Source organism: Myodes glareolus, chromosome 17 (assembly GCF_982192425.1).
Source record: "Myodes glareolus chromosome 17, mMyoGla1.1, whole genome shotgun sequence".
NCBI classification, from domain to species: domain Eukaryota; kingdom Metazoa; phylum Chordata; class Mammalia; order Rodentia; family Cricetidae; genus Myodes; species Myodes glareolus.
In genome coordinates this window covers 7,246,277-7,259,335 of record NC_142042.1, presented here as the reverse complement: position 1 = coordinate 7,259,335, position 13,059 = coordinate 7,246,277, and positions in this window count along the sequence as shown.

Genomic DNA, 13,059 nt, shown 5'->3' with positions numbered 1-13,059 from the left:
AGGGATTTCAAAGAAATAAAAGGATTGGATCATGTTCAACTTTATACATGATTAATTATGTCTCAATTTAAATATGGAGTTGAACTCTAGAAGTTTTGTCTGGAAGCTTCAAGCTTTGAGCTTAGTCCTCAACCATAGCAAAATGTGGCTCCCAGATGAGTATCATAAAATCCGGTTTTAAAAGGTAGTATTTCTTACATCAAAGCCTCTTTTAATTACAGGGAAAAGTTCTTCCCAAGAGACCCAGACAGCTGTGAGTCAGATCTCAGTGACCATGGTTGAGTCGCATTCTGTTGCCCTTGCCTCAAGGATGCTTCAAGCACACTTCTGGGGACAACTCCACCTTTGTACGGAGACCTTGGTGGTACTGTTAAAGAGGAAATGGAAGGGAGAAGGTGACTGACCAATGAGTGAGTCACCAGGATAAACTACTTCAGGAGAGCTGGGTATCCTCTTGCCAAATTACAAAGAGTATATGTGTGTATGTGTGTGTCTGTGTGTGTGCTGTGCATGTATATAAAATATTCATAAAAACATCAACATTATTTTGGATTTCTTTTCTAAGATTTACTTTTTAATTTTATGTGAATGAATACTTTTCCTGAATGCATGTATGCACACCAAATGGTACCTAGTGCTCATGAAGGCCACAAGAAGGATATCAGATCCCTTGGAACTGGAAGTACAGACAGTTGGCCCACCATGTGGGCACTGGGAACAGGATCCATGTCCTCTGTGAGACTAACAAGGGCTCTTGCCACCCAGTCATCTCTCCAGCTCTCTCCAGGATATTTTGTAAACAGCTCTTTCCAGTTTGCTGTGTCTCCATTTTGTTTATGAGACTTATTATCCCTTACAGGGACTTCTAATGTTTCTGTGTGTTTTAGTTTTTGTAGAAAACTCTGTCAATCTTTTTCTTCATAGTTTTTTGGGTTTTATATTATGCATAGAAAAGCTGTCCTCTATCAAAGATTCTAAAATATTCACTCCTATTTTCTTCGACTGTTGTTGGAATTTTACTTTTTAATGTGAAATTCATTGCTGTAGCTGAAATTGATTTCAGTGAAGTATGGATTTTCATTACTGCCCCCCCACCACCAATGGCTAACTAGTTTTCTTGGCATCATTTGTTGAATAACCAACCTGTTATTCATGAAGCTGAAATAGCACATTAACAAGAATGCTAAAAATTCATGTAAAACTGAAACTGGCTCCAAACTTTTCTTCTTTCATTTTTTGTTCTATTGATCTTGCTTTAGTCCAATGTTTTAAAATATGAATGGAAAGACAAAAAGGATGAATATAAATGTGTGGAGTCAGTCCAAATGCCTGGGGGATTATAGACTTCATCTACTTTTTAAATAAATGCAGACAATCTCCTGCGTGGACAGACAGGTCCACACTGGCACTGAGAAAGCACGAATCTGTCCGTCCTTCCCTTTGTCAGCCCAATTCAGCCTCAGGCTCGGATCCTATTTTCCCTGCAGTTTCCAGCACACTTTGGCTTGGAAGACAGATCTGTTTCATCCAACACCAATCTATGTGACTGGCGTACACTATTCTATGCATGGAAGAAGAGTAAAGGTTTAGAAAAAATCTGTACTTTCATTAACTAAATAACAAAATAAATGTAATTACACAAGGATAGTAAGTGTAAGTACGGGCAGAGAGAAGGAACCAGAGCCTGCGAGGAACTCTGAGATAGCAGTTCAGGAAGCTTTCTGACATGTCGCCTTCAGTCAAGACCCAAGTTGGGATTAGGAGCTTGTCAGAACCAGCCTGCACGTTGGATACCAGAGAGGCAATATGTTTTCTGCTTTTAATTGAAATAAAATGGCATCACTTCCCCCAATTTCCTCCCTCCAGACGCTTCCCCAGATACCCTTCCTCAAACCCCAAAGTCCTCCATGTCCTCCACTCTCAAGTTGATGGACCATTTTCTTTGATTATATCTGTAGCATCTATATTTGATGGTGGTGGTAGTGATGATGGTGGTTGTGATGGTGTGTCTGTCTGTCTGTCTGTCTGTCTGCTAAGTCCATTTTTTTTGTTTGTCTGACCTTTCTGCATTGGACAACCAATATGGATGCTCATCATTCTCCCAGAATTCAACAGTTGCCTGTAATTCTCTATCTAAAGCCAGGACCCAGTGAAAATGTCCCCCTTCCATGTTGACATGATACTGCTAGTGTTCCAGTCTCGTTTATGCAGCCTCTTCTAGGAGAGATTGTTCCACACTAACCTTCCTGGTAGTCTGGATCTTACAATCTTTCCACCCACTCTTCTGTGATGTTCCCTGACCCATCAATGGAGGAACCATAATGCAAATGAGTCCTTTGCGGGGAGGCATCCCATGATCTGTTGATCTCTGCGTTGTGTCCAGTTGTGTCTTTCTGTAACAGCCTCCATTTGCTGTAAGGAGAAGCTTTTTGATGAGGGGTGACAGCTACACCTCCCTATGAGTATACAGGTAAGGTTTAGAATATGGTAAGGAATTAGTCTGGGCTAGCAAAGTGATGGCAGTGGATTGTTTTCTAAGTCCGTGACCTCACTAGCCCAAGGAAGCTGGCTAGGTTTCCAGCACCAGGAATAATTTCCCTCCTGCTAAATTGCCCTTGAATATAATTATATAGCTGTTGGTTTCCAGCAATGTGTGACTGCCACTTCTTGCACTGTTGTGCATGGTTTGCCATGCTGGAAATTGTCATGGTTCATAGGTGCCGCATTTGGGGTAGCACTGTTTAATTGCATCCCTCCCTTGGTAGTTGGCATAATGTTTTCAGAAACCACAGAAGCTAGGCCGCAGCAAAGAGGTGTTTAGGTCAGATCCAGCTCGAGTTATTAGAATCCCGTGCGGTGCTAAATGTGCAGTGTCTTCAGGAATATGGGCCCACCTTCAACCTCAGAGAGGCAACCAAAGCCACATTGGTAATTGATTGTCTATATTATTTTAAAAGTCATTTGGACTGCCCTGACTAACCCTGAAAAAAGAGATTTTTGTTATCCTATGATTTTTATGGGAAGTACTATTAGCCCAAGTGTTTGTCTTCCGTGTGTGTGTGTGTGTGTGCATACTTGTGCCCATGCATGTGCATGCATGTTTGCACATACACTTGTATGTATTATGTGTAATTTAGGTAAATATAGCATAGCATGGTTCCTTGAGGCTTTCCCAAGCCCACTTTGATGTCATTTGTCCCTCTTTCCCATCTGTACTGACAACCCTTGTTGTAGCCCCTCTCTGTTATTTCATTTTTCAGTTCCTGTCATCTATACCCACTGTTCCCTCCCAAACCTTCTCCCGAACCTATGGTCCCATATAATGTTGTTCTCTCTGTAGAAAAGCGATCTTAAGCCCAAACATCTAGACAGAATATAGAAGTGGAATATTTGAGGAAGAGGAAGGCGAGACTATAGGGAGAGGAGGTGGTGGCAAAGACTGTGTGTTAAAGCCTGAGAACTGGACAAGCAAACAGACCGTGTAGGACATAGAGGCCATGCTGAGAAGACAGTTTCATATTCATACCAGAGGGCTTTCAAATGAGCTCACTGTCACAAAGCCGGAGCCAATCTGTTTAGGAAATTGTTCCTTCTTTGTTATGCTGCCATGAAAACCCTTTCTCTAGACTTTTCTTGCAGATGCTTCCCCACCCCAGACCATGGTGTCAATAAACAGCGAATCAAGGGCTCAGCTTTCAGAACACTCGCAGGAAGAAACTACAGCTGCCTCTGTCACTCTGCTGCTACATCTTCTGTGAAATTTTTCATCCTGCTATTTCTTTTTCTGGTGCTTTGCCTTCTTTTATTATATGAACAATACCAGTTAACATCTATTAATGTCACTTGCTATGCACCCAGCAGTGTTCTGGGGCTTCCACTTGTATTAACTCATTGAATCTTCACAGCCGTCCTGTGGAGCCAGAACCATTATTATTCCCACTTAACAGATGATGGAACTCAAGCGAAGATTCTGCCCACGGTCACACAGCCAGTGAGTAGAGGAACTGGGATTTGAATACAAGGAATATGTCTCCTGAGCCTGAACGCCAGCCATTATGCTGTTGTGAGGCCCCAACACACTTGTCAGAGATGCTGAGATTTTGATTGATGCTGAATAACTTAGAGAACTAACAGGGAATTATTTAACAAGAACAACTTTCTAATAGCAGGGGCTTACAGTGTGATTATTATCAAGCTTTGTACATTTATGTTTTTTTAGTCCAACCACCCTATTTTTAAAAAACATTTTCTCTTTGCCAATAGCCAGTTTTGTATATCTCAATGTCTAGCAAGGCCTCAAGTATCCTTAGAGAGAAGTCTTAGAACACATAAAACCACTCTTTTGGTTAGAGGACCACACATTTTACATTGATTAAGAAATATTCAAGTTGACCATCAATGCATGCAGAGGTGCCATGGTAATTCTCCTTGAAATGAAGGGAAAAAAACAGAGACACGTGCCTCTGTGATTGGCTCACCCACTGTTACCGCTTACTGACCTGTGGCTGCAATTAGGCATAATGCTTGGTAATTACCAAGATATTCACTCTGCGTTCACACAATGAGTGAACAACTTCTGGAAATGCTAACAAATTTCCCCACTCACATCCCTGTCTTTGTATTTTTATGAAGATTAAACATTGTAATTCTTCTTATTCTACTCCAGTACCTTCTTTTCATGTAAAATTTTAGCTAGAGTGTGCTATGGACCAGGGACTGTATATAATACTTAGCAAATACTCTGAGGTGTGAACGTCATAGCAACCCCATGAGGAAGGTAGTTCACCTGTTCTGCCGATGAAGAAAGGGTTAGATGAGTCATGGGTTGACATCTCTAAAGTTATAAATCTAGTGAATTGCAAAGTGAAGCTTGAGACTGAACAAGCTTTACACTAATGTTTGAGCTGTTAGCCACCTGACACTGCCTAGCTATGGGTTATTATTTAATTGAGAACCTTCCCACACCTCAATAGCCCCAGGGAAAAGTGTTAAATCATTGTAAGCCTTACTATACTCTCTTTTATTGTGAAAGGAAGAAAAAAGTGATGACGTGCAATTTATAGATTATGTAAAGGGAGAATGTATATTCTTCTCTTTTCTAGGACCACTCTATCCACTACCTAGTGAATAAAGGCAGTGTATGTGGAGGCAAAGTGGATGAAATAGCATCGGTGAGAGACAACAATATTTGGAGGCAGAGTGGTGGCAATAGAACTCATGAGTACTGTTCAGATTTGGGGTTGAGGTAAAAAATAAAACTAAAAGCATTAGGCAAGAGATTTAGTCTGGGAGTTGAAGAAAGAGAAGTGGTTCAGTCTGTCTGAATAGAAGGCTTAAGAATGGGGGGAACTATAGAAATGGAGATGCTATTTTAAAAGATTGGAAAACATTTTGAAGGATGACATTTTCTGAGATGAGGTAAAATAGATCCTAAGTTTAGTCTGAGACGCTAATGTTGAGGTGGTTACTGGACATTGTCTCAGTTTGATAGTGCTTCTGTAACAATATCACAGATAGGGCTTTGTAGACTCAGTTTGATAGTGCTTCTGTAACAATATCATAGAAAGGTATTTGTCACAGTTCTGGGAAGTCCAAAACTGAGCTGACAGGCTCAGTATCTGGATGGGCTGCTCTACGTTCAGGAAGGAGCCTCATCACTGTGTCTTCTTGTAGAAACAGACAGGAGGGCAAAGGAAGAAAATGTTGTGTCCCCAACCCCAGAACAGAATGAATCCACTCCTTCAAGGTCTTTTTAACTATACCTAATTCTAGCCACAAGTCTTCCACCTTCATGACTTCAGCACCACCTAAATGTCCCACCTCTTAATTCTATCATATTAATGATTAAATTCTAATAGATATAATCTGAGAACAGGCATCCAAACTACATCATTCTGATGTCAGGATTCTCCCAAGAGAATAATAGATGGAATGAAGGACAGAAATAGACCTATAACAGGTAGGCCTGTAATAGATAGGTAGCTAGGTAGATAATATAAATGAGAGTGCTAAGGAATGGGATCACATCTTCAGGGGGCTCACTAGTCTCTAATATCCTGTCTCTATACTGCTACTTTGGTTCTGTCCAAAGACTTCCATTCTTAGGAAGCCTGCGATATAATCACATTTCAGGCCAAATATCTGAGAAGCTAAGGAAGTAGGGAAGAATTCTGGCACAAATCCTGGAGGTCAAGAGCTAGAGAACCTCAAATTTGATGTCTGAGGGAAGAGTAGTTTATCCAAATTCCAAAACAGAAGCCTACTTTATTTCCCTCCCCTTTTGTTCTGTACAGACCCTCAGCTAATTGGATGATGTCCACCCACACCTGTTAAAGACAGATGTCCTTTATTTAGTCTGTTGATTTAAATGTCAATCTCTTCCGTAAACACCCTCACAGACATACTCAGAAATAATGTTTTCCTGCTATCTGAGTAGTCTTTAATTCAATCAAACTGACAACTAAAATAAACCATCACAGATACTTCCAAGAAACTAACTGAACATATGAGTCAAGCTTAGAAGAGGATTCAACTGGCAATATAACTATGAAAATTACTAGATATTTAGACCATGCTTAAATCCCAAAGATAGGATTACTCAGAAATGAATTCAACTATGGGACAAAAGAAGAAAAGAAACTGAATCTTGAAACTTTGGCCGTATTAAGGTAAAGGGGTCAGTGAATGACATGAAAGAGGAGTGGCCAGTGTAACAGGAGGGAACCATACTGGTAGTACCCATCAGAACGCAGGTACAGGGCAGGCTCCAACAAGGAAGTCGGCCACCATTGAAAAATGGTTTGGGTGAGCCTGTTTATCAATTAGTATTGATTTTCCAGAACCAACAAGATAAATATGATAGGTAAGTAGGAGGATGGCTGGGTAGCCAGACAGATAGTTAAACAGAATCATGAATGAATGGATGGATAGATAGGTAGATGATAGATAGATAGATAGATAGATAGATAGATAGATAGATAGATAGATAGATAGCATATACATAGGTAAATAGATTTACATTAGGAAGTAGCTTACAGAATTATAAAGCATAAGAAGTCCCATGGTATATGCATAGTTGCATCTGCATAATTGTGAAAAAACATCTGAAAGAATAATTTAAGAGAGAGACGTAGTTGTTTTGGGCTCTTGGTTGTTAAGAGCTCAGTACATCTTGACTGGCTCTGTTGTTTCTTGGGAGAACATGGCGAGGAGTGCTGTGGGACAATGGTCTTGTACTCTGTAAAGATTTGTCACTTGTGCTTATTTGATAAAACGCTTATTGGCCAGTAGCCAGGCAGGGAGTGTAGGTGGGGTAACCAGAACAGGACAATTCTCGGAAGAGGAAAGGCTCAGTCTGCAGTCGTCACCCAGATGCAGAGGAAGCAAGTTGATGGTGAGAGGTCCCTTTAACTACCTGCTAGTGGGAGAATGGATTGATGAATATTGGTACAGTCACACAATAGGGACATAACAGCTTACAGTTAAATCTCTCTAACAATGTTAACTGAAAAGCAGTGAGTTTAAGACTGAAATCAATGATATTAAGGTTTAGATTTTCAACAGATACAATATATTCCTTAGGGACAAGTGGAAAGATAAAAACTATAAATAAATCCACAATGCCAGGCAAGGTAATGCACCTGTAATCCCAGTTCTGGGGAGGCAGAAGCAACAGTATTGTTAGGTCAAGACTAGCTGTGCTAATTAGTAAGAGCCCCTAGCAAAATCCAAAAAAGGAAACAAAGGAGGGATGGAAGGGGGAAGGGTGAAAAATTATAAGACAGCTAAATAAGCTTTAGAATACTGGCTTCTTTTAGACAAGAGGAGCGCTGTATACATCTTGGATGGACTTGTCTCCCTTTGCAGGTGTTTTACTGAGTTGGGTGATAAATACATAATTTATAGAGGAATTCTTCTATCATTTTGAATGTTTGAAATACTACTTGATGAACATAAAACCCAACATCTTGCAATACTAAGTAGCAAACTCAGAAGCTTTTTCCTTCCTCCTCACCTTTTGTCTTTGAACTTTTCTTTTTATAAACTTCTTCCCCTTATTTCCAGACATACTGACTACTGATTGCCAGCCCCAGGGTATGAAAAAACATACATTTCTATGAATTTATAGTGCTACTAGTGTTATAAATCTTTGGAAAGGACCACACTGATGATCATGGAGAGCCGATTTCCTTGATCTCTAACTATTTAAGAGCTAAAAATATTAGAGCAATTATTCTCCCTTGAATTCATCTGTTTCCACAAAATCTCATTCGTTAAGCTCACTAGCACTTTATATCCCTTAAGGGAAGCAAAAGCTCCTACCTAAATCATTTTATGAAGGTTGACAGACAGGCCAATTTTCAAAAGTGTAAGAATTCTACTAAAGTTTCTGTTCAGATTTGTTTGTTTGTTTGTTTGTTTGTTGTTTGTCTGTGAGAGACCATACCAGCTGTGCTGTGCACATACTGGGTGCATGGAAACTAAGCTCCCCATTTCTAATCTCGGTTTCAAATTACTACTCACATCTGGGCACTACTTTAGTCACTTCTTCTAGAACCCAGCGGTGGTTTTAACCAGAGCGACAGTGACTGGGTTTCTAAAAATAGTTTCCCTTCCATTTCCCTTCAGCTAAGGCATCCCCAGGGGATTTCTTTTGTCCTCAGATCAAACTCATGAATGAATCTGTGGCTGACATTTTGATTGGCAGAGGAAATAATAGGGTATAAGTCTATGATCCAAGAGAAATTAGGTTTCAAGGGAGCAGGACCGGGGAACGACATAGCACACACCGTGCATTTCCCGAGTACTTACACTTTGACTTCATTGACATTTTAGAATGACGAATACTTGTGTTGACTTAACAATAGGAATGCATTGTTTTGTCAGCTGAGCTTGGAAGTGTTAATGTTGAATATGTTTTATGGAAAATTTTTAAGTGGGCTACTGGGTACTCAGTAAGAGAAAGCATTGATGTTAGAGTTAGATTTCATTTCAGCCACAGAGACAGAAACATTTATTAAGGATCTATAAGCATTTTGTTTGTTGGTTGGTTGTTTTGCTTTTTTGCCAGAAAGGAAAATTATAAGCGAGGGCCTGGAATCCACAAATAGCATTCAGGGGTTGGGCAATGGTAAACATACAAGAACCGCTCATTTGAAAGGCACCTGGAGGTTCCCTTAGCTTTTGAATTTTTCTGGGTTGAAAGTTGTCACAGGAAATATGAAAGCTACGTTGGGTACTTGGTATTGACTCTTTCTAATGAAAGCCTTTTAACAAAGGGAAGAACTACTGCAGAAGCTGTAACCATTGGATCTGTTTTGATTTTTATTTCAAAAAGCTTTTTAGTCATAGTGTATAATTTCATATAATTTGATAAATATGATAGATATAGAAACTACACTCATCGTAAAGTGTTGAAATGACAGCTCAGAAGGGCCTTCAATGTCTGCAGGTTACTCCCCATTCCCCCAGCCCTGCCCATCCCACACTGACAGAACTAAGGTCACCAGGAGACTGAGATGCCCTTAGACACATCACCTTGATCATACCCATGACAAAACACGTGACAAACGAGCCAAAAGCAGTCACAAAAGGCTCCAGGTAGGGTTTTAGAATTTGTCAATTCATGACGATCATTTTTCAATGCCAGGACAGCCAAGTGTCTGATACTAAACATTTGTCAAGGACGTGATAAACATGTTACTAAGTAAGTAGAGGAAATGAGCTTCTTGAACAACATAGGATACAGGGGGTGAAGACACAGGATAACAGCCATAACGGAACAGAAGTTCAAGCATGATCCATAGGATGGTAGGAAATCAGGTCACAAGTAACACTGTAGAAAAGGTACAGAGAAAATGTAAAGGAGGTGAAGTGGCGGGGGCGGGGATTCTTACTCTTCACAGACATCCAAGTCCTTCATGAGATCTGCAGTCTCCTTGCTGGTCATCTGACCTACCTGCTTCTTCATTCCTTAGAGAAATTACAAGTCTCATAACCTATAAAAAAAGCTAATATAACAAGTTGGTGCTGTTTTAATAAATAATATCAGACACCATTTTCACTGATTCATTCTATTTCTAGTGAGAGGGAAAACCATAAAGATGGTCTTAAACACTAAAGCATACCTGTGATCCCAGAGATAAAATGTCAACAATTATCTTTGACTGAACAAAACTAAAAGCAGAAATAGCTGATTTGTGGATATCTAAAACCTTCTTAAGAAAGAACACATTTCCTTAAATGTTAATCATATCACCCAGGCTCGCTCATTGACTTTTAAAAGACAGTTTTTTCAAAATGTCTGAAATAAGGCAGGATTGGAATAAAAGGTAGCTAATTCCTTTCAAACACAACATGGGGCAGTGACTCTTTTCTGTGTGTCTGGCTAAGGATTATAGGCCATTCATTTAGCTATGCGCTTACACTTTGTCTCTGGAATATCTTTCTTTAAAATACAAAGCAAAATGTCAGATGAGAGACAAGAACATTTATATGTCTCCCTAATCCCATGAGAAATGAAAAGAAAATATAATCCTAGAATAGGCAATATGTAAGGCAAAGAATGCAGAATACAACGGCCATTACTTTATGTAATGAGAGTAATGTAGAGTTAATAAACTATGTCAAAAATTATAACTTATCATTTTAATATTTTTGTTTCTAGTGCAGTTAACTGAAATCTTAGAAATCCAGACTTACTAAGGCAAATGAAACTTTTTGCTAATAAACCAAATTTCAAGATAAACAAAAAATCATAATTTATTCTCTCACATATATGTGTGTGTATTAAAATAACTTATTTTAATGGAAGTATTATTAAATGGCAAATAGGAGATAGTTCTGCTACCTTTCATTTCTCTGAGAATTAGTCACAACTTATGTTTTAATCAAGATAAATGGAAAGAACAAAATTCTATCCTGGATCTCCTCTGAAACTTAAGGTTTGCTGGAACAAAACGGGTGAGCTGAAATTGAATATGGAGGTAGAGATATCTTTAGAACTGAGGAGGGCATTAAATAGTGACTCCTGCTATCATGCTACACCTTAAGAATTCACAATTACAATATTTTATAAATTGGTTACTATTCTTGAGGTGAGTAAGTAGAAATTTACTCATAAAGAAGAAGGAAAAGGTGAGCAGGGAGGGGACAAGAAAAAGACGAAAGGCAGAAAGAAGGAGAGAGAAAAGGGAGGTAAAGGGAACATGGAGAAGGGACTCACCATCCTCTCTGTCCTTACCTTGGAGTTTCTGTTAGTAACACGTGCTTAATGAACAGCCTTGCAGTTGGTTCCTCACCATAACCTCATTTTCAGTCTCACGCAATAATCTCAAGATGTGAGCAAAGTAAATATGTTCTCTTTCCTAAAGGGTCACTTGGTAAAGGTGTATGCAAGTTAGGTCAGTGCTGTCAGACATAACATGAATCTAAGTACCCTTATCTATTTTTAAACGCTCAATGGATCCTTAACCTAAGCAGTCACTATGCTATAGCTGAGGATATTACCAAATAAATTCACATTTTGTCAATGTGAAAGGGTCAAGTAGAGTGAAGAACACAAACAGACAAATTCAGTACTCCGTGCAGATTTAAATACAAGTAGTTTGAATTCTGCAACACACGTGAGAATAAAAAAGCCAAGCCAGACAGTGGTGGCACGTGCCTTTAATCCCAGCACTCGGGAGGCAGAGGCAGGTGGATCTTTGTGAGTTCAAGGCCAACCTGTTCTACAAGAGCTAGTTCCAGGCCAGGCTCCAAAGCTACAGAGAAACCCTGTCTCAAAAAAAAAACAAAACAAATCAAAACAAAACAAAACAGAACAAAAAGCCTGGACACCCAACAAAACTTCTTGTTACAATGTTACAAACGTGCTTGGGTAGAGACTGAAAGTCACAGACTGAGAGTCCCAGAACTCTTTCAAATGGAGAAAAAGGAAATTCCTGGCAGTAGGCAAGGATACACAAATTCAGGAAAGTGTGAATGTGGTGGTTTGAATAAGAATGACCCCACACAGGCTCATAAATTTGAGTTCTTAGGGAGCAGGCAGTAGCAACCTTTGAAAGGATTAAGAAGTAAGGCCTTGCTAGAGCAAGTGTGGCCTTGTTGAAGGAAGGGTGCCACAGGAATTGGCTTTGGGGTTTCAAGTGCTCAAGCCCAGCCCAGAGACTTTTTCTCTTCCTGATGCCTGAGTATCCGGGTGTAGAATTCTCAGCTCCTTCTCCACACCGTGTCTGCCTGCTACCATGCTTCCTGGCATGTCAATAATGGACTAAGACACTTAAACTGCAAGCCAGCCCCAATTAAATGCTTTCCTTTATAAAAGTTGCCATGATCATGGTGTCTCTTCATAGAAATAGATTACTAATACAAAATTTGGTACCAGGGGTGTGGTATTGCAGTGACAAGCCTGACCATGCTGTTTGTTAACAGAATGCAGACTTTGGGATTTTGGATCAGGAAAGCAGCTGAATGCATTAAGTGGGACTTAATGTATCATCCTTTAGAAGCATGGAAGACAATGATGGGGGTGATTTGAATTATAGGGGCCCAGCTCAAGAAGTTTCAGAGGAGAATATTATTAAGTGGTCAAAAGACCATTCTGTAACATTTTGGTGAAGAATGTGGCTGTTTGCTTGTTCCCCTTCTCCAAAATATCTGCCTGAGGCTAAATTGAAAAGTTTGGGATTAACAATGTTAGCAGAGATTTCAAGACAGCCTAGTATTTACTTGGGTATGAGTGACTATGCAGTTCTAAAAAGTTTTCAATGTTATAATGAAAAGGAGCAAGCTAAGCAAGGAAAAACTAGAAAATGTACAATTTGAGGAGAAAAGTCAAGGAAGCTGTGAGGTAATGCAGTAGATGAGCTGACATTTCGAAGGTCAGCACACCAGAGATTTACACATCTGATGGGGGGTAAATCCATGTAGGCATGATCTGTGAAAAATACTGCCTTTAGAATGGCTGGCTATCTCTACCTGCAGATTCTCTTGTGTGATAACATGTTCCTCTGAAGTGTATTCCTCATGTCTGGTACACTTTCCTGTATTCTGTTAGTA